A 26,164-nucleotide genomic window follows, 5' to 3' on the forward strand; every position below is an offset into this window, starting at 1 on the left:
AGAATGCAGAGTGGTTGCTTATTATGAGCAGAATGTTCAATTAGGTTGGACGTAAACATTTGGACATGGACAGAGGTGATGGTAGCACATTGTGAGAATAACTAACATTGCTGAATGGGTTGTGAAGGTGGTGGAAAAGGTAAGCTCAGAGTCACATATGTCACCAGAAGGAAAGTTGGAGGCTAAAAGTTGGGAGTGTATAAAACAGTGAATCTTTTGGTGGACAGTGGCCATGATTAACTGTACAAATATTAGAAATCTCTCTCATGAACTAGAACAAATGTATGACACTGTAACTAGAAGGCAATAATAGAGGGGCATATAGGAAAAATATATACCTATTGCAAGCTGTATACTACAGTTAGTATTTTAACATTATTTCATCAACAGTAACAAATGTACTATATGAAAACTATGAATCAATAATGGAGGGTGGGTGGTTAGGGGTATGGGAAGATTTGAGTTTCCTTTTTTTGTCTTTATTTCTTTTCTGGAGTAATTAAAGTGTTCTAAAAATTGAAAAAAAATTCATTGTGGTGATGGATGCACAGCTGTATGATGGTACCATGTGCAATTGATTGTCCACTTTGGATCTTGGATAATTGCATGGTATGTGAACAATCTCAATAAAAAATTAAAAATAAAATAAAATAAATTAATATCAGTAAACAAGTATGGGGAAAATAGATTGAACAATAATACAATCTTGCAAACAAAAGCAATCTTGCAAATGAATCAGTAGGAGACTACTGGGAAAGATTAGAAAATATCTTCAGTCAACCTTCAAGACTTCAATATAAATGAAGATACAGGAACATTGCTTTCTAGCAATTTTCTTAATGGCCTAAAAGCCAAACTAATTGATCTAGTTAAAAAAACAAACTAGAATTGGAAATTACCACTAACTCAGAACTCCAACTCTACATTTTGAAAGACCATTAGAGCATAAACATGTTCATCATGCTGCAAAGCTGATGACTCTAAAGCATAAGCAATTAGTCATCACATGACAAAACCCATCCTGGACAAAAGAGAACCTTATTAGATAAAAATATCTGCCATATGTTGTAAACAAAATGACACTGGAAAAAAGACTTCCCCTTACTAAAACAGAGGGCACAGACACAGCCCACCTGCTGATGGGACTCCAAAGAGAGAGTTGATAGGTTGCTCCCTTTGCTTCTGTTGACCTTACAGGGAAAACCACCCTGCTAGTTAATGGAAAGCCCTGTTCTTTCCTAATTGACACTGGAGCTACCATGTCAACAATAAGTCCTACCATAACTTCACAACCTCTCCCTCAGTGTAATGAAATGATAGCAGTAGTAAATTTAACCAGTTGTGGTGGTTTGAAGCTGTATGTACCCCCAGGAAATTATGTTCTTAAAGTTAATCCATTACTGTAGGTGTGGACCCATTATAAGTATGACCTTTTGATGAGGCTACTTAAAGTGGACCCACCTCAGTCAGGGTGGGTGTTAATCCTCTAACTGGAGTCCTTTATAAAAGAGTGAAATTCTGAAACAGAGAGAAATCCACAGAAGCAAGAAGCTGAAAGCAACAAATCTCAGAATAGGGGGGAGAGACCAGCAGATGTCACCATGTGCCTTGCCATGTGACAGAGGAGTCCAGGATTGCTAGCCACCAGTTTTCAGGATTTGGAAATTTTCATAGCTTCAAAACTTTAAGCTTGTAAGCTACTAAATTTCCATTGTTAAAGCCCACACATTTCATGGTAACTGCTTTGAGCAGTGTAGCAAACTAAAACACCAATCAAATCCAAAAGGGCCCTATTATTCCAACCTCTAAGCCCCACAATGAGGCCACTAAGAGACTAGCACTCCTTTCTATTTTGTCAGATGTCTCCAGGAAATCTCTTGCGGAGAGATCACCTCATAAAATGGAATTGTAAATTGGATTTTACACTGGAGAGAATAATGCTAGAAATTCCAGATCACATAGTACATACATGCATGGCATAAGCCCAGTTGGAATTCCCTTCTGAAAGACTGTTAGTTAATTCATATTTTTCTGATTGACTACTTTTAGAGTTATCAAATTGTATCTGGGCAGTATATGCTACTGATTTCCTCATTTACTGTCAAAAGTGCTGACCCTTCAAAGATAAAAATTGACCCTTCCAAGCCTTTACCTAATTTGTCTCAATATACTACTCCATTCTCTGGTTGCTGCTGAGAAAGGAAGGTGTACGGAGGAGCTGAGGATTGAAACCAGGACCCTGTACATGTGAAGCATGGACTCTACCACTGAGCTACACCCCTGTTATGCATGTCCCAATACACTATTAAGGAAAAAGCAATAGATGGGTTGACTCCAATTGTTGAGGAATTAATATATGTGCCTCATTATTCTTTGCACTAGCCCCTGCAACACCCCCATACTCCCTGTCAAAAAACCCAATGGATGAGGCTACCATTTTGTGCAAGATCTCAGAGCAATTAATAATATAGTCATTCCCCAACACTGTGTTGTTCCTAACCCTAATATATTGCTAGTCCAGATTACAACAAATACCAGGGATTATACAGTTATTGATCTTTTTTCCACCTTTTTTAGCATGCCTGTTCATTCAGATAACCAATACCTGTTTACGTTCACCTGGCTAGACCAATAGTATACTTGAAAAATCATGCCTCAAGGGTTCACTGAGTCTTTTCCTATTTCTCACAGATACTTCAGCAAGATTTAAGAGAATTAGAATTCCCTATGGTTCTACAATCCTCCAATATGTTTATGACCTACTGCTCTGTTCAGATCAAGAATTGCTTGACAGTGGATTTACTTATATTGACTTACCCAATTTGCATTAAAAGGATGCAAAGCACCTGTGATGTTTAGGTTCATGTGTCAACTTGGCCAGGTACACAGGTGTCTGGTAAAGCAAGCACTGGCCTAACCATTACTGCAAGGACATTTGTGGCTGGTTAGTAAACCAGAAGGCTGGCTTATTAAATCATCAGTCAATTGGCTGCAGCTGTGACTGATTACATCCACAAAGGGCATGTCTTCCACAGTGAGAGAATGCAGTCAGCTGGGTTTAATCCAATCAGTTGAAGACTTTTGGGACAGATAGAGGACCTTCACTTCTTTGGCTCACCAATGAAGTGTTTCCTGAAGTTGCCAGTTCATTCCTGAGGAGTTCATCAAATACATTCATCAAAGTTGCCAGTTCACTTCCTGAGGAGTTCATTGAACATCTTCATTGGAGTTGCCAGTTTCCTGGCTGTCCTATGGAATTTGGACTCATGCATACCAGCAGTTGCATGAGATACTTTTAGAAAATGTTATATTTATAGATATCTCTTGATTCTGTTTCCCTAGAGAACCCTAACTAATACAGCACCCAAAGACAAATTACAATTTATTAAACAAAAGATCCTTTATTTAGGCCATGATTTAACCCTTGAAGGATTATCATTATCCCCTCACTGTTTCAAAACCATCTGGAGTGTTCCCCAACCTGTAACTGAAAGACAACTTAGAGGATTTGGATGCCTTGCCAGCTACTGCTGCTAATGGTCCCAGATTTCTCTCAGTTAGTTGCTCCTCTCTATGAATTAACTAAAACCTCGGCTCCTGAAATATTGCAATTGGAAAAACAACATAAATTGGCTTTTACCCAATTAAAAGAAGTGTAATACACCCTCCAACCTTAGGGTTGCCTAATTACCACCTGCTTTTTTCACTGTTTGTCCATGAAAACCAAAATTTGGAAGTTCTCACTCAATGGCATGGAGGTGAACAGAGACCCATAGGTTATTACAGTCTTCAATTAGATTTGGTAGCAAGGTCATTCCCAGTGTGTCTTGGAGCAGAAGCCAAATTGATTAAGGCATCTGCTGATTTAGTTCAAGGGCACACCTTACAACTAGAAGTGCCACATGCTGTCCATCAGGTTTTAAGTTCAGGGACAACTCAATGTATGGCAGCTATCAGATTGACTTCTTATGAAATATTATTGCTTTCCCCTTCAAATATCCACATGCTCTGCTGTTATGTTTTAAACCCTGCAACACCTTTGCCCTTACCAGAAGAAGGGGAAACTCATGATTGAGAAATGGTAGTTTCTCAATTATTTTCCCCATGACCAGTTTTACAAGAAACACCTTTGACTAACTCAGACAATTTTTTTTGTAGACAGGTCTTATCTCAAGACATAAACAGGAAATATCAGGCATGTTATGCAGTTACTACTACAGAATTAAATGTCAGTCAAGTCTACACTTCAGCTCAGCAATCTGAGTTAAAAACCTTAACTAGTGTATGTCATCTAGCAAAAGGGAAAACTGTTTCAATATCCATACTGATAGTAGATACACATTTGGAGTAGCTCATGATTTTGGTATGTTATGGAACCAGTGGGTTTCCTGATATTATCAGCAACCCCAATATAAAATGGTAAACAAGTAGCTGAACTATTAGATGAGTATTATTATGTAAAAGTAGCCATAATAAAAATAGAGGCTCACACTCATAAAATCAAGCCAAAATACAAGGGAAATGCATTATCTGATCATCATGCTAGCAAGCAGCTCAACAAGTTAAGCCAGCAGCAAAATTTTGTATCATAAATAAAGTTACCCATAAGACTGATCAAAAAGAATTGGCAAAAAACAAAGCCACTGTAAAAGAATTAGCTGGATATCAATTGTCAGCTTCTAAAATTGTAGAAGATGATTGGTGACAGCAGGAATAAAAAATAAACACCAATAATGGATTATGGGAAGTTACAAATGTAACTCTCTTTCACTAACCAGTAACTCTCTTTAAGGTGGAATGTTTCCCCATGCTGCAAATGCCAAAGCAACTAATGGCTTTCTTGGAGTTGTTAGGGTATTGGAGACCTTTGTTCCTCACTTAGCCCAAATGTTAAAACCTTTGTATGTCTTTATTAGGAAAGGCTATCCCTGGGAATGGAACACCTTCCAACAGGCTGCATTTAAAAAGGCAAAAAGGGCAATAGCATGGGCACAAGCACAAACACTGGGTGGGGGGGGGGGGCGGTGGAGTGTAATCCAGACCTGCCCTGTGAATTGGTGTAGCCAGCACTAATATTAGCTTTGGGTGGGGTCTGTGGCAGAGGGAAAATTCTAAACAAATACCCCTTGGCTTTTGGTCACAATTATGGAAAGGGGCAGAACTGAGATACAGCTCCTAAAAAAATCAATTTTGTGCTGCATATAATGCCTTTTGAAAGTGGAGGGACTGATGCAAAGATGCCCAGTTATGTTAAAAATAGCCATCCCTATTCAGGGGTGGATAACTGATGCAGCTACTAAGCCATGCTCTGGCAGTTCCCAACTAAGCACACTAACCAAATGGAAAGCCTACCTGCTACAGTGCAGCATTTTCAATACCAGCCCTCTGATGACACAAATGCATGAGATTCTTGGACCATTGTCCTATATAGAGGATTCAACAGCTAAAGTTGCTGTACCTCAGGTAGCTGTTGAAATGACAAGAATTGTGGAAAGACATCTGGGATGCCTGCCAACAATGAAAGGTAACTGTTGCTAGCAGCTAGTGGACATCACTAAAGAATGTCCTTCATACTGTTGCTGCAAAGGAGAGGCTAGGCCTCCCTATAATTGTGCCTAAGGGCCTCCTCCCAAGTGCCTCTTTGTTGCTCAGATGTGGCCCTCTCTCTCTAGCTAAGCCAACTTGGCAGGTGAAATCACTGCCCTCCCCCCTACGTGGGATCAGACACCCAGGAGAGTGAATCTCCCTGGCAACGTGGAATATGACTCCCGGGGAGGAATGTAGACCCGGCATTTTGGGATGGAGAAAATCTTCTTGACCAAAAGGGGGATGTGAATGGAAATGAGATAAACTTCAGTGGCAGAGAGATTCCAAAAGGAGCTGAGAGGTCACTCTGGTGAGCACTCTTACGCACAATATAGACAACCCTTTTTAGGTTCTAATGAATTGGGGTAGCTGGTGGTAGATACCTGAAACTATCAAACTACAACCCAGAACCCATGAATCTTGAAGACAAGTGTATAAAAATGTAGCTTATGAGGGGTGACAATGGGATTGGAAAAGCCATAAGGACCACACTCCCCTTTGTCTAGTCTATGGATGGATGAGTAGAAAAATAGGGGATGGAAACAAACAAACAGACAAGGGCACCCAGTGTTCTTTTTTACTTTAATTGCTCTTTTTCACTTTAATTATTATTCTTGTTATTTTTGTGTGTGGTAATGAAGGTGTCAGGGATTGATTTTGGTGATGAATGTACAAGTATGTAATGGTACTGTGAACAATTGAATGTATGATTTGTTTTGTATGACTGCGTGGTATGTGAATATATCTCAATAAAATGAATATATAAAAAAAGAATGCCCTTCATGCTCCATGCATTGACAATGTAGGCTACCACACCAGATGGGACATATGGACTGCATTGGTCCCCTTCGGTTCTTGAAGCATGCTTTTACTGCCATGGACATGGCTACAGTACTTTTCTTAGTTTTCCCAGTGGGGAAGGTGAACCATTGGGCCACCATCAGCTGCTTGGAAAAGGTGTGTGCTCTGTATGGCATACCTATACAAATAGACAGTGATTGGGGGACCCCTTTCACTGAACAAATTAAACAAGCATGGGTTATGGACTATAAAATCTCTACAGCAAAAAGTTTTCATTAGGCCCTGTATTAGTTAGGGTTCTCTAGGGAAACAGAATCAATGAGAGGTATCTATGACTATAAAATTTATAAAAGTGACTCATGCAACTGTGGGTATGCATGAGTCCAAATTCTGTAGGGCAATCAGCAAACTGTCAACTCCAAGGAAGATGTCCAGTGAACTCCTTGGGAAATGAACTGGCAACTTCGACGAACTCCTCAGGAAATGAACTGGGAACTTTGATGAACGTGTTTGATGAACCCCTCAGGAAACAAACTGGCAACTTCAATGAACTCCTCAGGAAATGCTTTACTGGGCAGCCAAAGAAGTGAAGGTCCTCTGTCTGTCTCACTTATAAGTCTTCAACTGATTAATTGGATTAAATCCAGCCAATTGCATTCTCTCATTGCGGAAGACACACCCTTCCGTGAGTCATCAGTCACAGCTGCAGCCAATTGACTGATGATTTCATAAACCAGCCTTCTCCTTATTAATCAGCCACAAAAGTCCTTGCAGTAAAAGGCCAGTGCTTGCTTGACCAGACACCTGGCAAAATTGACACATGAACCTAATCCTCACATTCTACCCCTTGCCCTTGTCAACTTGGCAGTTATACACATCACATTAAACCATAATTTATCTCTAAGTAGAGAACAATAACAGATATATATTTTGCCTAACAATACTCCGCTGTGCAGTGTACAACTGGAAATGCACTAAATCTCTCCAGAATAGGGTGCAAGTCCTTGGGTGACATTAGCTCTTAAAATTGATTTCCTTTAGCTTAAATACAGCAAAATGAACAGTACAGCTTATGCCATATGATAAGTGGATAAGACAGAGAAGAAAGCAAAGACATTTGCTTTATAGACAAATACAAACATACTCATAACAAAACAAGGAGGAAATATGCCATCATAGTCCTCATTTCTGTAACTGGTTATGTGGCCATAGTTCATATTTATCATTACCTTCTTCCACTACCCATTCCATGTTCCCTTTACCCTCAGCAAGCATTTCAGCTGGCTGTGGTTCTTTGCCTGGTGGGGTGAACCAAACCTTCATTCCTGAAGTTTCTTAGCCATTGGTAGTCCTGCCTGGATTGGGTTGTTGTAGTTTTCCATTGACTTTAATCACAGGGCATGGTAGTACTAAGAGACGCCCTAGGAGATCTCCTGTATTCCAGGAAAACTCTTCTTTACTTCCACTGTGTAGTTGCAGTGCTATTTCCCCTTGATAGTCAGGATCAATCACCCCAGCCAGTACAGTAATCCCATTCCTTGCCTGTTGATTCAGAGGCATAAGAAGCCCAAAGTGGCCAGGTGGCAGTCTTAACTTCCAGTTCAATGGGATTATTGTTGTGTTTCCTGGTGGAAGCACTCCTCCTTTTGGAACAAAGACTTGTAGACCAGCAGAGCTTAAGCTTGTAGGGACAGGAAGCAAAAATTTACCTAGCGGATCACTAGGAGTGATAGTGAGTGATGCCACTCCTGTTTCCACCCCTTGATTCCTGGACCCATGAATCCTGGCTATGGGAGAAACAGCACCATGGAGTGGACACTGGTTCAGAGCATACACAGACTCCTGGAGAACACTGCCCCCACCCTGCAAGGTATTGCCACCTAGTTGGCACCATAATTGAGTATTCAACAGGCCATTCCACCATTCTATCAACCCAGCTGCCTCTGCATGATGGAGAACATGGTAAGACCACAGAATTCTATGAGCATGTGCCCATTCCCTCACTTCATTTGCTGTGAAGTGGGTTCCTTGGTCTGAAGCAATGCTGTGTGGAATACCATGATGGTGGATAAGGCATTCTGTAAGTCCACGGATGATAGTTTTGGAAGAAGCATTTTGTGCAGGGAAGGCAAAACCATATCTGGAGTATGTGTCTATTCCATTAAGAACAAATCACTGCCCCTTCCACGATGGAAGTGGTCCAATGTAATCAACCAGCCGCCAGGTAGCAGGCTTATCACCTCAGGGAATGGTGCCATATTGGGGACTGAGTGTGTGGGTCTCTGCTGCTGACAGATTGGACACTCAGCAGTGGCTGTGGCCAGGTGAGCCTTGGTGAGTGGAAGTCCATGTTGCTGAGCCCATGCATAACCTGCATCCCTACCACCATGACCACTTTGTTCATGAGCCCATTGGGCAATGACAGGAGTTGCTGGGGAAAGAGGCTGATTGTTATCCACCAAACAGGTCATTTTATCCACTTGGTTATTAAAATCTTCTGCTGAAATCACCTTCTGGTGAGCATTCACATGGGACACAAATATCTCATGTTTTTTGCCCACTCAGAAAGGTCTACCACATACCCCTTCCCCAGACTTCTTTGTCACCAATCTTCCAATCATGTTCCTTCCATGTCCCTGAACATCCAGCCAAACCATTAGCAACAGCCCGTGAATCAGTATACAAACACACCTCTGGCCAGTTCTCCTTCCAAGCAAAGTGAACAACCAGGTGCACTGCTCAAAATTCTGCCCACTGGGAGGATTTCCCCTCACCACTGTCCTTCAGGGACATCCCAGAAAGGGGCTGCAGTGATGCAACTGTCCACTTTTGGGTGGTGACTGCATATTGTGCAGAACCGTCTGTAAACCAGGCCCGAGTTTTCTCTTCCTCAGTCAACTGATTGTAAGGAACTCCCCAAGATGCCATAGCTGTGGGATAGGAAAGAGAAGGTAAGGTGGAAGGAGTGGGGGCCATGTGCATTTGGGCCACTTCCTCATGTAATTTACTTGTACCTTCAGGACCTGCCCAAGCTCTATCTCGTATATACCATTTCCATTTTATGATGGATTGCTGCTGTGCATGACCAACTTTATGGCTTGGTGGGTCAGACAACACCCAGCTCATGATAGGTAACTCAGGTCTCATGGTAACTTGGTGGCACATGGTTAAGCATTCTTTCTCTACTAAGGCCCAGTAGCAGGCCAACAGCTGTTTCTCAAATGGAGAGTAGTTATCTGCAGAGGACGGTAAAGCTTTACTGCAAAATCCTATGGGCCTGCATTGTGATTCTCCTTTGGGAGCCTGCCAAAGGCTCCAAACAGCCTCTATATTTGTCACTGACACTTCCAGCACCATTGGGTCAGCTGGATCATATGGTCCAAGTGGCAGAGCAGCTTGCACGGCAGCCTGGACCACTCAAAACTAGAAGTTTTTCTGGTCATTTGGTAAATGGGCTAGAGTAACACACCTAAATGAGGAATATGTTGTCTCCAGTATCCAAAGAGGCCAACTAAGTGTTGTGCTTCTTTTCTTTTTTGGTCATAGGAGGGGCCAGATGCAACAGCTTATCCTTCACCTTAGAAGGAATATCTCAACAGGCCCCACAGCACTGGATACCTAGAAATTTTACTGAGGTGGAAGTCCCCTGTATTTTTGTTGGATTTGTCTCCCATCCTCTGCCACACAAATACCTTACCAACAAATCTAAAGTAGTTGCTATTTCATGCTCACTAGGTCCAATCAACATGGTATCATCAATATAATGGACCAGTGTGATGTCTTGTGGGAGGGAGAAATGATCAAGATCCCTGTGGGCAATATTATGATATAGAGCTGGAGAGTTGCTATAACTCTGAGGTAGCCCAGTGAATGTAAACTGCTGACCTTGCCGGCTGAATGCAAACTGTTTCTGGTGGTCCTGACTAACAGCAATTGAGAAAAAAGCATTTGCCAGATCAATAGCTGCATACCAGGCACCAGGGGATGTGTTGATTTGCTCAAGCAATGTTACCACATCTGGAACAGCAGCTGCAATTGGAGTCACCACCTGGTTAAGCTTATGATAATCCACAGTCATCCTCCAAGACCCATCTGTTTTCTGCACAGGCCAAATATGAGAGTTGAATGGGGATGTGGTGGGAATCACCACCCCTGCATCCTTCAAGTTCTTAAGAGTGGCATTAATCTTTGCAATCCCTCCAGGAATCCGGTATTGCTTCTAGTTTACTATTTTGCTAGGCAGGGGCAGTTCTAGTGGCTTCCACTTGGCCTTTCCCACCATAATATCTCTCACTCCACAAGTCAGGGAACCAATGTGAGGATTCTGCCAGTTGCTGAGTATGTCTATTCCAATTATGCATTCCGGCACTGGGGAAATAACCACAGAATGGGTCCAGGGACCCACTGGACTCACTGTGAGACAGACCTGAGCTAAAACTCCATCAATCACCTGACCTCCATAAGCCCCAACTCTGACTGGTGGACCAGAGTGACATTTTGGGTCTCCGGGAATTAATGTCACTTCTGAACCGGTGTCTAGTAATCCACGAAATATCTGATCATTTCCTTTTCCCCAATGCACAGTTACCATGGTAAAAGGCCATAGGTCCACTTGAGGAAGGCTGGGAGGAAGATTAACAGTATAAATTTTTGGCACTGTAACAGGGTCCTTCCCCAAGGGTATCTGGCCTTCCCTTCATTCAAGGGGCTCTGGATCTGTAAACTGTCTCAAGTCTGGGAATTGATTAAGGGGCTGTGACTCTCTGTTTTTGTAATTCAAGGGAGACTTCACATGACCTAGAATTCTTCTGCCCATATAGTTCAAACAAGAATTTAGTTGATTGCCAATCTATTTTACTACTTGGTACTCCATGATCCACTAGCCTATGCCATAAGTCTCTGTGAGTCATATTATTTTGATTGCTGCTTTGAGCCTGTTTTCCATTATGGTAGCCATGCCCACCTTGTCTGTGGCGATTAACTGCAGCCACTTGGCTTCTGCAGTCTCAGGACCTGATTATCCCCATTGTGTTTAAGGATTCCAGCTCAGTGACAGCAGTTCCTACAGTAATATCTGACCTACACGGAAGGGCAACTACAGAGCTCCTCAGGGATGATGGAGCTAGTCTCACAAATTTATTCCTCACAGTCCTGGTAAAAGGTGTGTCCTCTGGACATTCCAGGGGTGTGTGAGCATGTCTTCCACTCTAACATTCCAATCTCTCTAAGCCTTTGAATCCCCTCCTCCACATTGTACCAGGGCAGTTCTGGCATTTCAACCTCCAAGTAATGCCAGCCATCTTTTGATCCATGTTTCAGCCAACCACCCAAACAGACTGTTAACGCCCTGTCTAACCGCTTGAGCTACAACACTGAATGCAGAATCTCTTCTTAGTGGGCCTATATCAGTAAATTCAGCCTGATCCAACCTTATATTCCTTCCACCATTATTCCACACCCTTAGTATCCATTCCCACACATATTCCCCTGATTTCTGTCATATAAGTTGGAAAACTCATACAGTTCTTTTGGAGTATAGCATACTTCTTCATGGGTCACTCTTTGTACCTCACCTTTCAGGGCCTTTTGGGACTTTAGTCTAGTTATAGGTCTTGAAGCAAAGACTGGTGGTGGGTGTGGGTCATGAAAAGAGTTAGAATTATCCCTCAAGCCATTTACCTCAGGACATTCTGTTGCATTTTCATCTCTTAAAACAGGATTAGCAGGCCCTGAAAGGTTAATCTCTTTAGGTGGTGGTTGGATAGCAGGCTCCTTAGGGCAGACTGGAGGTGGGGATGCTGTTTCCTCAGGACAGCCCTCTACAGGTAAATCTGACAATGACTCAGAGAATCCAGGGTTCCAATGTCCTCACTGCCATTATTATCAGTCCATATGTCCCCATCCCAAATTTTGTGATCCCATTCTTTTCCAGTCAATGCCTTTACTTTAACAGCAGACACCCTGAGAGGTTGAGATTTTAGTTTATGTTGTAAATCTGCTACTCACACAATGAGAGTCTGTGTCTGGTTTTCAGAAACCTCAAGTCTGTGGGCACAGGAAATAAGATTTTCTTTCAGGGCACACATAGAAACCTTTACATCTGTCATACAGCATTTAAGTTTTGAATTTGAAGCCTTTAGCTCATCCCTTTCTCTTACAACTTTATCCAATGTATCCAAGAGCAGCCAGCCATCACTATACCTCTTAATTTTGCAAAACTCTGTGAAGGTGTCTAAAACACTGTCACCCGGGGCCTTGCTTCGTACAAGAGTATGATTAGGAGAATCAAACGGTACTATTTTGCGTATCTCCTTTGCAACTCATGCCATAGACTGTCAGTGCCTTCTTGATTATTGGAAATAGAGTCATAAGTGCCTTTGAATCTAATCAGAGTAGAAAACAAATTGTAAAAGCCCATTTTAAGATTCTGTTTCTCAAGAACCACTCCTGGTACCAAGTTGTATTAGTAGGGTTCTCTAGGGAAACAGAATCAATGAGAGGTATCTATGACTATAAAATTCATAAAAGCGACTCACACAACTGTGGGTATGCACGACTCCAAATTCTGTAGGGCAGTCAGCAAACTGTCAACTCCAAGGAAGATGTCCAATGAACTTCTCAGGAAATGAACTGGCAACTTTGACAAACTCTTCAGTAAATGAACTGGGATCTTCAATGAACGTGTTCAATGAACTCCTCAGGAAATGAACTGGCAACTTTGACGAACTCCTCAGGAAATGCTTTGCTGGGCGGCTAAGAAGAAGTGAAGGTCCTCTATCTGTCTCACTTATAAGTCTTCAACTGATTAATTGGATCAAATCCAGCCAATTGCATTTTCTCATTGCAGAAGACACGCCCTTCCATGAGTCATCAGTTACAGCTGCAGCCAATTGACTGATAATTTAACAAACCAGCCTGTTGGTTTATTAACCAGCCACAAATGCCCTCACAGCAATTGTTAGGCTAGTGCTTTCTTAACCAAACAGCTGGGTACTATTGCCTGGCCAAGTTGACACATGAACCTAACCATCACAGGCCCTAACCTGCCTGAACTCCACCTGGAGAGTTGCAGCCCCACCTCCTACTGAAATGCTAACAGCTGGATCAAGGCAAGCATTGAGAATTCAAGTTAAAGGGCCAGCCACTTCACAGCCCAAATGGGGGAAAGAGTAATAATTTGTTGCTGCCTGCACCTCAGAACATACAAAATGGGGAAAACAAAGTCAATTGGCCTTGATACTGGCCTATGCAGCTGCATTGGTTAGGAATCCTAAATCCCTAGGGAATAGGAGTTACCCAAAATACTGTAATAAGACCTAAATGCCTGTTAAAATTTTTATCACCAACCCAGGGCCTCCTATTCCAATGGTAACCTTATACATAACTCTGTGGACCCTTCTTACACCCAGATTAACAATTAATGTCATGGTAGAAATCTCTCAAGATTTTCAGAGGGAGAATATCTGATATTTAAAACCTCCCCATAATGTTCCTCTGCCTGTACCTTGTGGTCAACTAATGAAATTCTAACATGTACATTGGTAGATAAGCAGGAATTGCCCTCTATTGTTCCCCATAAACATCTTTCTTTTTGTCTAGCAAACACCTTTGTACAGTGGGCTTCAGTAACTCATGCCCACAATCGAACCCAATGTTAGGTTTGCACGGATTTGCCATCTTCAGGCACTACCAGCCTTCCTTGGACTCTGATCTCTGCAAATTGTTCTGCATGGGATACCCTGCTGGCTTGGCAGAATTCAGCAATTATCAGTAGACCCATTGTCTAAGTGGTTTAATTCCCTTTCTTGGCCATAGTGGCATCTTTTTATGAATTTGTTATCTCTGTGAGGGGGAGACTTCTAGTTTTCTGTTTTCTATGGATGCAATGTCTGTCCTCTGGTCAATGTAGTCTACTACATGGGAGTGGATTGTGGGACCCAGGCTGGGTCCCCTCCCCTCCATAGTGATTTCACGTAACCACCTACTTGACCTGGACAGACCTTAAAAGTCATCAGACCTCCCCAGGGGAGGAAAAATATATTGTAAATGGAGAATTGAAACTCCCCTCCCCTGATCACTGTTGATAACAAATCTCCACACCCTTGTGTCCCAAGACCCTCTGAAACTCTGTTCTCATACACCTCCTTGTCCTAACCCTTATAAACCACACCCTGGCAGCCCCTGCTTTTGCAGAGCACTAACGTTCATCTTTCCCAGCCAGCTGCCATCGTGTAACCATATCTCCTATAAGTAACTCCTATTACACTCATGTCTAACTCCGTGCCTGGCATGTTCTTTGGTCTGGGGACTAAGCTGGGTTGTAACAGGCATGTCATCTGAATGAGATTGTTTTACATCTTCCTTGCCACAGTTTGTTATACTTGAATACTAGACATTGTATAAGAAAAATATACTGATAATTTGAGGCTCACCATAATGTTCTTCCTCTGGAAGGGATGTACATTTGTTTCTGGCCAGTAGGCTACTAGCCTAGGGATATTAGAAATTTCAGATCACTTTACTGCAATCATGTACTGAGATGATAATAAGCTGATGTCAGTCCTTGAGGTGGCTGATCTATTTCCTATTCACTGTTATTACTAAAGTGTTGCCTTTTATAGCTGTAACCCAAAGGTTATGGGGTTTATCAGAGACCCTTCTCCTTGGTGGGCCCTGACCTCCAATTTTTCACTAGCCCTGTTTTGGTTTGCTAAAGCTGCCAGAATGCAATATACTAGAAATGGGTTGGCTTTTACAATGGGGATTTATTAACTTAAAATTTACAGTTCTATAAAAGTAGGGCAAGATGGTGGTGTAGGAAAGTGTGGAATTTAGTTAGTTCTCTATAGCAAATAGTAAATAGCCATGAACAACTAGTAAAAGGTCTGGAACAATGGTTTGAAGGACATCTGTGACTGGACACACATTATACACCAGTCTGGAATGGGTGGAAGGGCCGAGACTGCAGCATAGAGCTGTTAGTAAAGCCCCCAAACTGAGGAGCTGGTGCCCCTCCCCCAATGGCATGGCAGGCTGAGTTGGAACACTCTCCTGTGGGAAAAAGAAGCAGTGTCTACCAGGATAAAGGGAAGGTAACTCAACCAAGCTCCAATTGCAGTTTTTTCCTTTCTTTTTTTTATTGTGATTGTTCACATACCATACAATTATCCAAAGATCCAAAGTGTACAATCAATTGCCCCCGGTACCCTCATACAGCTGTGCACCCATCACCACAATTAATTTTTGTTCAATTTTTAGAACATTTTCATTACTCCAGATAAGAAATAAAGACAAAAGAAGGAAACTCAAATCCTCCCATATCCCTAACCACCCCCCCCATTTTTGACTCATAGTATTGGTACAGTACATTTGTTACTGTTTATGAAAGAACATTGAAGTACTATTAACTGTAGTATATAGCTTGCAATAGGTATATATTTTCCCCTATATGCCCCTCTATTATTAACTTTTAGTTGTATTGTCATACATTTGTTCTGGTTCATGAAAGAGATTTCTAATATTTGTACAGTTAATCACAGACATTGCCCACGACAGGATTTAATTTTATACATTCTCATCTTTTAACCTCCAACTTTCCTTCTGGTGACATACATGGCTCTGAGCTTCCCCTTTCCACCAAATTCATGCACCATTCAGCACTGTTAGTTATTCTCACAACATACTACCATCAGCTCTGTTCATTTCCAAACATTTAAGTTCATCCTAGTTGAAAATTCTGCTCATACTAAGCAACTGCTTCCCATTCTTTAGCCTCATTCTATATCTTGGTAACTTATATTTCATGTCTATGGGTTTACATATTATAATTACTTCCTATCAGTGAGACTCTGCAATATTTGTCCTTATAATTCTGGCTTATTTCACTCAGTATATTGCCCTCAAGGTTTCATCATCAACCCGTTTTTTTAAAAGATGGTTTTGTTCACATGCCATACATTCCATCCTAAGTAAACAATTGATGGTTCCCTGTATAGTCACATATTTATGTGTTCACTACCCTCACCACTATCTATATAAGGATATCTACATTTTTTCCACAAAGCAGGAGGAAGAGTCAAAGAAGGTAGACAGGCAAAAGAAAAAGAAAGAGGAAAAAAAACATGACAGCTAGGAAGCAGCAAAAAGACAGATAACCTTAAATCAAAGTAGAATAAGGAGTCAGACAACACCACTAATGCCAAGTGTCTCACACCCCTCCCCTATGCCCCCCCTTTTATCTGCATTTACCTTGGTATATTGCCTTTGTTACATTAAAGGAAGCATGATACAATGATTCTGTTAATTATAGTCTCTAGTTTACGTTGATTGTATTTTTCCCCCAATGCCTCCCTATTTTTAACACCTTGCAAGGTTGACATTCATTTGCTCTCCCTTGTGAAAAAACATATTTGTACATTTTATCACAATTGTTGAACACTCTAGGTTTCATTGAGTTATACAGTCCCAGTCTTTATCTTTCCTCTTTTATTCTGGTGTCCCACATGCTCCTAACCTTCCTCTTTCAACTGTATTCATACTTATCTTTGTTCAGTGTACTTACATTGCTGTGCTACCATCACCCAAAATTGTTTTCCAAACATCTCACTCCTGTCTTCTCCTATCAGTCTGTAGAGCTCCCTTTAGTATTTCCTGTAGGGCAGGTGTCTTGTTCACAAAGTCTCTCATTGTCTATTTGTCAGAAAATATTTTGAACTCTCCCTAATATTTGAAGGATAGTTTTCCTGGATATAGGATTCTTGGTTGGTGGTTTTTCTTTTTCAGTACCTTAAATATATCACACCACTTCCTTCTTGCCTCCATGGTTGCTGCTGAGAAATCGGCACATAGTCTTATCAAGCTTCCTTTGTATGTGATGGATTGCTTTTCTCTTGCTGCTTTCAGGATTCTCTCTTTGCCTTCGACATTTGATAATCTGATTATTAAGTGTCTTGGTGTAGGTCTATTCAGATCTATTCTGTTTGGAGTACGCTACACTTCTTGGATCTGTAGTTTTATGTCTTTCATAAGAGATGGGAAATTTTCATTATTTCCTCTATTATTGCTTCTGCCCCTTTTCCCTTCTCTTCTCCTTCTGGGACACCAATGATACCTACATTCTTGTATTTTGTTTTGTCCTTGGTTCCCGGAGACGTTGCTCATATTTTTCCATTCTTTTCTCTATCTGTTTTTTGTGTATAGGCTTTCAGGTGTTTTGTTCTCCAGTTCCTAAGTGTCTTCTTCTGCCTCTTGAGATCTGCTGTTGTATGCTTCCATTGTGTCTTTCATCTGTTGTGTTGTGCCTTTCATTTCCATAAATTCTGCTAGTTGTTTTTTTTTTTTTTTTGAACTTTTGGTTTCTGCCTTATGTATGCCCAGTGTTTTATTTATAGCCTTTATCTCTCTTGCCATATCTTCTCTAAAGTTTTTGAATTGATTTAGCATTAGTTGTTTAAATTCCTGTATCTCAGTTGAAGTGTAAGTTTGTTCTTTTGGGCCATAACTTCATTTTTCTTAGTGTAGGTTATAGTTTTCTGTTGTCTAGGCATCTGACCTCCTTGGCCACCCCAATCAGGTCTTCCCAGATGAGAACAAGCTCAGGTCCCAGAAGGAGGAAATATTCAGTATCCTATTTCCCTGATACCAATTGCAGTTTTAATTAACAAATTTGGACAACTGAGTACAAGCTACAAGCACAGATAAACCTGAAGCAAGCAGGAAAGGAAACCTGGGGTTTCTCCTGGCAAAAAGGAAGTGGGGATGATGGAAAATAAGTAAACAAAAACAGAGGATTTTGGAGTTAGCTGAGCTCAGAATACCGGAAAAGGGCTGTGTGCCAAGGAAAGGGGCACATAGAACTGGGTACCAACTCTGGCTCTTGACTGGCAAAACTGGGGGCTGGGGACTGGCTCTGAAAAGTGAACTTTTTTTTTGTTTTTTTCTTTCATTCTAAGTAGCTCATTAGAGAAAGCCTCAGGCACTTTTGATTGTCAGCACTGACTCAGACAAGGGTGGAGTTAAGATAGTCAGAGAGACAAAGGAAGAAGTCAAGTGAAGAAGATAATTCCCTAAAGAGTGTATGTACCCTAAGAAAAGGGGGGTGGGGCCCATCTCAAGTGGCTGAGCTCCCTTAGAGAATTCAGACCCCGGGGCCTTGGGGAAAAAAAAACAGAAACAGCTTAAATTTGGCTTCTGATTCACTCTTGGTCTCTGGCAGGACAGGGCCTGCTGAGAATTAAAGGCCATGCACCTCTTTATGCTGGTAGGAAGTGGTGGGCTGACAAGTGCCACCTGTTGGGCAGGATAGGAAAAGCACAGAGTCTAGAGGACTCACAGTTAAGACTGATAATCTTCTGGGTCTCATCCTCAGGGAAACTTGATATGGACTAAACCCTCCTCCTGAGACTGGGGCCCATCTGGTCTGGGAAAATCTGATTTGGGGTAATCAAGGAAACTGGATGCCTAGACAACAAAAATTATGAGTCACACTAGGCGAAATGAAGATACGGCCCAGTCAAAGGAACAAAGTTAACTTCAAATGAGATACAGGAGTTGAAACAACTAATTAACAACTAATTAAAGATGTTCAAACAAATATGCTAAATACGAGCGTAAGTACGGTTGAAAGAGGAATGACACCAGAATGAAAGATGGAAGATAAAGACTGGGATTGTATAACTTAGTGAAGCCTAGAGTGGTTAATGATGGTAATTTAATTTACAGCATAAGAATTTTTTTACATGAGGGAGAACAAATGAATGTCAATACTCCAAGGTGTTGAAAATTGGATGGTATATGGGAAAATTCAATCAATAGTTTACAGTAACATTGTAATATGCTTCTGTTAATTATAACAAAGGCAATATACCAAAGCTAGATGTCTATAAGAGGGGGATATAAGGGAGTTGCATGGGATTCTTGGTGTTATTGCTGTTGTCTGAACTTTTCGTTTTCTTTTATTTTATTTTTTCTTCCATCTTTCATTTTTTTATTCTTCATTTTTTCCCTCCTCTTCCACTTTACAGAAGAAATGGAAATGTCATCATATAGATTGCAGTGGTGAGTGCATAACTATGTGACTATACCAGGAATCATTGATTGTTTACTTAGGATGTATTGTATGGCATGTGACATGACTCCCAGGGGAGTAAACCTCCTGGCAACATGGGACATGACTCCCAGGGATGAGCCTGGACCTGGCATTGTAGGATTGAGAAAGACTTCTGGACCAAAAGGGGGAGGAAAAATGAAACAAAATAAAGTTTCAGTGGCTGAAAGATTTCAAATGGAGTTGAGGGGTCATTCCGGAGGTTATTCTTTTGCATTATATAGATATCCCTTTTAGTTTTTAGTGTATTAGAATAGCTATATGGAAATACCTGAAACTGTTGAACTGAATTGCAGTGTCTTTGATTCTTGAAGACGATCCTATAACTATGTAGCTTATACAGTGTGACTGTGTGATTGTGAAAACCTTGTGGCTCACACTCCCTTTATCCAGTGTATGGACAGATTAGTAGAAAAATGGGGACAAAAAGTAAATGAATAATGGGGGGGGACGGGTATGGGATGTTTTGAGTGTTCTTTTTTACTTTTATTTTTATTTTTATTTTTTTTGAGTAATTAAAATGTTCAAAATTGACTGTGTTGATGAATGCACAACTATATGATGATACTGTGAACAATGGATTGTACACTTTGATGTTTGTATGGTATGTGTATATATCTCAGTAAAATTGCATTAAAAATGTATAGTTCTAAGGCCATGAAAATGTCCTAATTAAGGTATCAACAGGATGATACCTGGACTCTGAAGACAGGGAGTCCCACTGTCACATTGGAAGGCACATGGCCGGCATCTGCTGGTCCTTTGCACCAAGTCTTGTTGATTTCAGCTTCTGGCTTCAGTGGCTGTCTCAGCTCCTCAGGGGGCTTTTATCTGTAAACTCTCTCCAAACTTCTCTGGGTGTTCCTCTCTCTGAGCTCTCTCCAGGTGTTTCTGTGTGAGCTTTCTTGTTTTTTTTCTATCTTTTATTCTCATAAAGGACTCCAGTAAAGGATTAAGACCCACCTTGAATGAGTGGGTCGCATCTCATTGAAACAACCTAATCAAAAGTTCCCACCCACAATAGTTCTGCACCCACGTGAATGGATTAAAAGAACTTGGCATTTTCTGGGGTACATAACAGCTTCAAACCAGCACAAGCCCCATGATTCTGACCAAAGGTATGCTCAACTTCTCAGCTTGTCAGCTTCCTCTTCTGGATTGGCAGATGCCCTGTGGGAAAAGTAACCCCAAATATCAGCTTACTTTTCTTGGTTTTATTTTCCCCTTGAATGTAGGCTTCATAATTCTTACTGATCTTGGTAGTTCTCTAATACCTCAGTCAGATGCTTTTAAAATTTTGTCCAGATTTTCTACTATTTCTTAATGGGAGAATTAGTCCCAATTACCAAGGTAATAAAATTATTGTATTAGCAGAAGTGCAAGTCCCCCATGAATAAACTGTTAAAAATGTAAAATTGACCATACCACTCCCTTGCTTTAATCCCTTCAGTTGGGTAGCAGGGTGTTTTCGGCTGCAAACAACAGTGTAGTCAATGAAATCTGGCTTAAATTATAGGATTTGTTAATCTCACATGACAAGAAATTGGGTGGTAGGATAGTGCTAAGGTTGGGTAAATCAGTAGATCCCTATGTCATCTAGGACCCAGGCTTGTTCTATAGTTCCACTCTGCCATCCTTAATGTGTTGGTGATTATTTACCTTTATCATGGTAAAATTATTGCTGGAAATTTGAATTAGCTATCTATTGCTGAGTAACAAATACTCCCCAAATTAGCAATTCAATACAACAAACATTATGTCACAGTTGGAAACAGCTAAGCTGGGTGGTTCTAGCTCAGAGTCTCTCTGAGATTGCAGTCAAGATGTTGGCCAGGGTTACAGGCATCTGAAGGCTTGACTAAGGTTGGATCCACTTTCAAGATGGCTAACTCACATTGCTATTGGCAGGAGGCCTCCGTTATTGGCAGGCTGTTGACAGGAGACCTTAGTTCCTCAGTACATGGGACTTTCCATAGAATTGTTTGAGCATTCTCATTATAGGGAAGCTGGCTTCCCACAGAGTGAATGATCCAAGAGAGAGTGCAAGGAGGAACCCATGATCCCTTTTTTTGGCCTAGTTTTGGAAATCTCCCATAGTTAATTTTGCCACATTCTACTCATCAGAAATGAGTCACTAAGTACAACCCATACTTAGGGGAGGAGTACTAGGGTGCACTTTTTCTTTTTAGTAGAATCTTTTTTATTCATAAAAAAAATTAAAAACCCAAACAAAAAAGTATTTCAATCACACATAGGAGGGGCATGGGTAGGAGGAGGTGTCTTTTCAGTCTTTCCACCTGCCCTGGACCCCACTCCCTGTGGTTTTGACAGCAATAACCGATGTGGGGTAATGGCCCCCAAAATAAAAAGAGTATGTGTGTGTATCAGAAAGGGTGGGGTGCAAAAGCACTGGGGAGTGGCGGGGGTGAAGGTAAAGACGTGGTCAGTACTGGGAACACCGCAGGGGGGAGGCCATTTCATAACATTTCTTATTGATCAAACCACCGTGGACACCTTCTTTGCTCATTAGCAGGACTGGCGTATTGGCAGTCATGGCGACAGTGAAGTTGAAGGTATGAAGAAGATCCATGAGAAATTCTCTGCCAATGAGCCTCTATCACAGAACATTTCTGGCCTCTCAAGTGTCAGCCTATTCACGGAAAAACTTGATGGGTCTTTGCCAACCAGGACACTACTCTCAGCTGGCGGGATGTTGACTAAGATTTTCTAGGAGATGGCGGCCCAGACGGAGGGCGAGGCCTTATAGCTCACAAAGGTAGCGTCCTGACAGGTCCCATCCGTGATGAGGTTGATGTAGGCGTTCCACCAGGTCCTGAAGCTGCTACGGGGGCCCCGGGCCGGGAGCAGTTTACCTCCGACCAGTAGGCGGCGTGGTGGCAGGGAGGCGGGGAGGGAAGCTTGAAGAAACCGGAAACCGCAGCCGTCCAACGTCCAACCGTGGCTCTGCTAGTTGGGCGGTAGCCCTCCCACCTCCACTTCCTGCTCCTCTCCCCCGACCTAGATTTTTCTTTGTAAAGGGCTGTAGGGGCGGGGCCTGCTCCCCTGCTCCCCTGCTCCCCATTCCCTCCCTCTCCTTTTCGCCCGCCCAGAGGCGAACTTCGCAAATGCAATTTAAAAAATTCCTCCCCCTATTGTAAAAAAGAGTTCCTTGGAAAGCAAAGTAAAGGGATAGGGGATGGGGGGTGGGGGGGGTGAAAGAGGGGACGAGGCAGAGGTTAGGGTTAGGGCTCCACTAATACATAATTGAATGTAACTAGATTTTGGTATAGGGGTAAGGGAGCAACAAAAGTAAGGAGGAGAGGGGAGGCATGTTAGACACTTGACATTAGTGGTATTGTCTGATTCTTTATTCTACTTTGATTTAAGGTTATTTTTCCTTTTGCTGCTTCCTAGCTGTCATTTTTTTTTTCCTCTTTCTTTTGCCTCTCTACCTTCTTTGACTCTCCCTCCTGCCTTGTGGAAGAAATGTAGATGCCCTTATATAGATAGTGGTGAAGGTGGTGAACACATAAATGTATGACCATGCAGAGAACCATCGATTATTTACTTGGGATGGAATGTATGGTGAGTGAACAAAACCATATTAAAAAAAAAATGGGTTGATGACAAAACCTCGAGGGAAATATACTGAGTGAAATAAGCCAGACACATAAGGACAATTATTGCAGGGTCTCACTGATAGGAATTAATTATAATATGTAAACTCATAGACATGAAATATAAGGTACCAAGATATAGGACGAGGCTTAAGAATGGGGAGTGGTTGCTTAGTATGAGCAGAATGTTCAACTAGGATGAACTTAAATGTTTGGAAATGATGTGAGAATAACTAACAGCGCCGAATGGTGTGTGAATGAGGTGGAAAGGGGAAGCTCAGAGTCATATATGTCACCAGAAGGAAAGTTGGAGGTCAAAAGATGGGAATGTATAAAACTGAATCCTATGGTGGGCAATGTCCATGATCAACTGTACAAATACTAGAAGTCGCTTCCATGAACCAGAACAAATGTATGACAATACAATTAGAAGTTAATAATAGAGGGGCATATAGGGAAGAACTATATACCTATTACAAACTATATACTACAGTTAGTAGTATTTCAACATTTTTTCATAAACAGCAACAAATGTACTATATCAATACTATGAGTCAACAATTGAGGGGGGTTGGTTAGGGATAGGGGAGGATTAGAGTTTCCTTTTCTTTTTTTCCTTTTTTCATCTTTCACTTTATTTCTTGTCTGGAGTAATGAAAAGTTTCTAAAAATTGAACAAAAATTAAGTGTGATGGATGCACAGCTGTATGAGGGTACTCAGGGGCAAGCGATTGTACACTTTGGATCTTTGGATAATTGTATGGTATCTGAACAATCTCAATAAAAGTGAAAAAAAAAAAAGTAAGGAGGAGAAAGGAGAAGAATTAGCAAACTGCAAATTTAGCAAATTAAAGAGGGTTGGGGAACACAGGGTTAAAAGGAAAAAAAGCCAGTAGCTTTTTTGTTGTTGTTCAGAATTCCTTCAACTTTAATTGTGAGGGTTTAGATCGGAAGGGAAAATCAGGCAGCCACTGAGGATAAAAATACAGTTCCTGGGTGCAATCACAGTGCTGTTTTTTTTTTTTTGAAAGTGGACATGATAAGAATTATTTTTTATTAGCACAAGTGGTAAAAGACTCCAAATTGTCTTCATTTCTCGATGGCCTCTTTTTTACCAGTCTCTTGCCCTTCAAACAGGATATCTGGCCTCCACATCGGCCCACATGATGCTGCCACTGGCCAGATCGCGGACTACACTGGGCAGTTCACAGACCTTTGCTCTTATCTGCCGTGTGGAATCTCTGTCCCTCAGAGTTGCAGTGTGAGAGGTCTTGTTCACTGTATCAAAGTCAATGGTGATGCCAAAAGCCATTGGCCCAAACTGGGCCAATACCCATTCCTAGATCAATTCATGACAAAGGGGAATGGGATTACAATGGTTAGGTCACTCATAATTCATTCCTTCTGCCAGAGGGAAGGGGCAGAGGAAGGAACAGCCCTGGTGGTGAGTGTGCCCTCCTAGGTTGCCTATTTTGAAAAGAAGCATATCAAATAATTTGTGGACATATTTTTAAAACCACCACAAACTCCAAACATAATGTTCTTCCAGGACAGCATCCCAAGCAAGAAGGTAGCTGGTAAGGGGCAAAGGAACAAAAAGCCTTGTTCATTTATTTGTTTTCTCTTTTATCTGAGAGTCTTTCCTAGAAAGTGTCAGCAGACATCCCTTTACATCTCATTGGCCCAAACCGATCAATGCCCATTTCTAGACCAATTCATGACAAAGGGAAAATGAGATTACAATGGTTAGTTTAGGTCACTCATGATACATTCCTTGGGGCTGGGAGATGGGTTCTACCTTGCCTGAGCACTTGTCACTGGTCTAATAATCAAATCAGGTTTCTGTAAGCAGGGAAGGTGGGGAATGACTGTTGGTAGGCAACAGTGACTGCAACAAATGGCTTCCCGTGGCTCTTAGGACAAAAAATAAAATCTTTAAAAATGGTTATAAGGCCTAAAGGATCTGGTCTCTGCTTACCTTGCCTCACCAGCAAGATTTCAGATCTCTTTTCCCCTCACTCTATTTTCCAGCAACACTGTTTTTTTGGGAGTTGTCCCAGGCTCCTTTTCAACTTAGGATCTTTGCATCTTTGCTGCTGCTTGACTAACTACCATTTATCCTTTAGGTCTGTAGTGTATAAAGCTTCCTTATCTTTCTGAGCTTCAATGTTCTCATCTGTAAAACAGAGATAATAGTACTTACTTCACAAAGCTATTGTGAGGAGTAAATGAGTCATGTATGTCAGCACAGTGACATACAGTAAGTGCTCAGTAATTGGCAACTATTGTTAAATCCAGACTATCATATTGTATGCTTGCTCTGGTTTCCTTGCTGACACCCTTAGTTACTAATTTTTAAAATAACATTTCCCCTGATTAAAAAATTAATACATTGTTATTCTATCTTATCCAGAAGGTATTACTTTCCACTACCACAGGAACCAAGCAGAATGAAGTAAGGTCTAAATATTTGGACGTGTATGCAGAGCTGACAATGGGGAGGCCAGGAGGCCCATTTGGGCCTCAAATGTAGATTCATTTGTAAGTAACTCTAAAGAATTAGTTCCCAATGAGGTTTCCCATAAGATACAGCAAGAGAATTAAAAGAAACTGATGTTTATCTTATAACTTTAAACTTACATCTCATTATCATACTTGTGTCTCAATAACAGAGCATTATGAATTAATGTTTTCCTACATCTTAAAAGGCAGTTGAGTATAGTAGTTAAGTGTATGGATTGTAGATCACATTACCTCAGTTTGAATCTACCACTTACAAGCACTGAGACCCTGAACAGGTCACTAAACTTCTTTGTGCATCAGTTACCTCCTCTGTAAAAGGAGGATGACAGTACCTATTTCCGGGTTTGGGAAGCATTAAATTAGTTAATAGAGACAGAGGGATCTATATGTGTCTGCCATTAGCATTTGATTTGGTAATAACTAGAAAAGTTTTATTGTATTTTTTATTTTTAAAAAAGATGGGGAGCAGAGGGTATATGGGCCTTTCTCGACTTTTGTGAGGTCTCCATTAAGTAAGATCACGTAGCAATGC

The 26,164-nt window shown here is 41.3% G+C and overlaps 1 pseudogene; it reads right to left on the reverse strand.

The window, feature by feature from the left end:
• Positions 1-21,935: 21,935 nt before the first annotated feature.
• LOC119522231 lies at positions 21,936-24,421 on the reverse strand (annotated as a pseudogene).
• Between the last annotated feature and the right edge of the window lie 1,743 nt (positions 24,422-26,164).

The sequence above is a fragment of the Choloepus didactylus genome, chromosome X (genome assembly GCF_015220235.1).
Source record: "Choloepus didactylus isolate mChoDid1 chromosome X, mChoDid1.pri, whole genome shotgun sequence".
Lineage (NCBI taxonomy): Eukaryota > Metazoa > Chordata > Mammalia > Pilosa > Megalonychidae > Choloepus > Choloepus didactylus.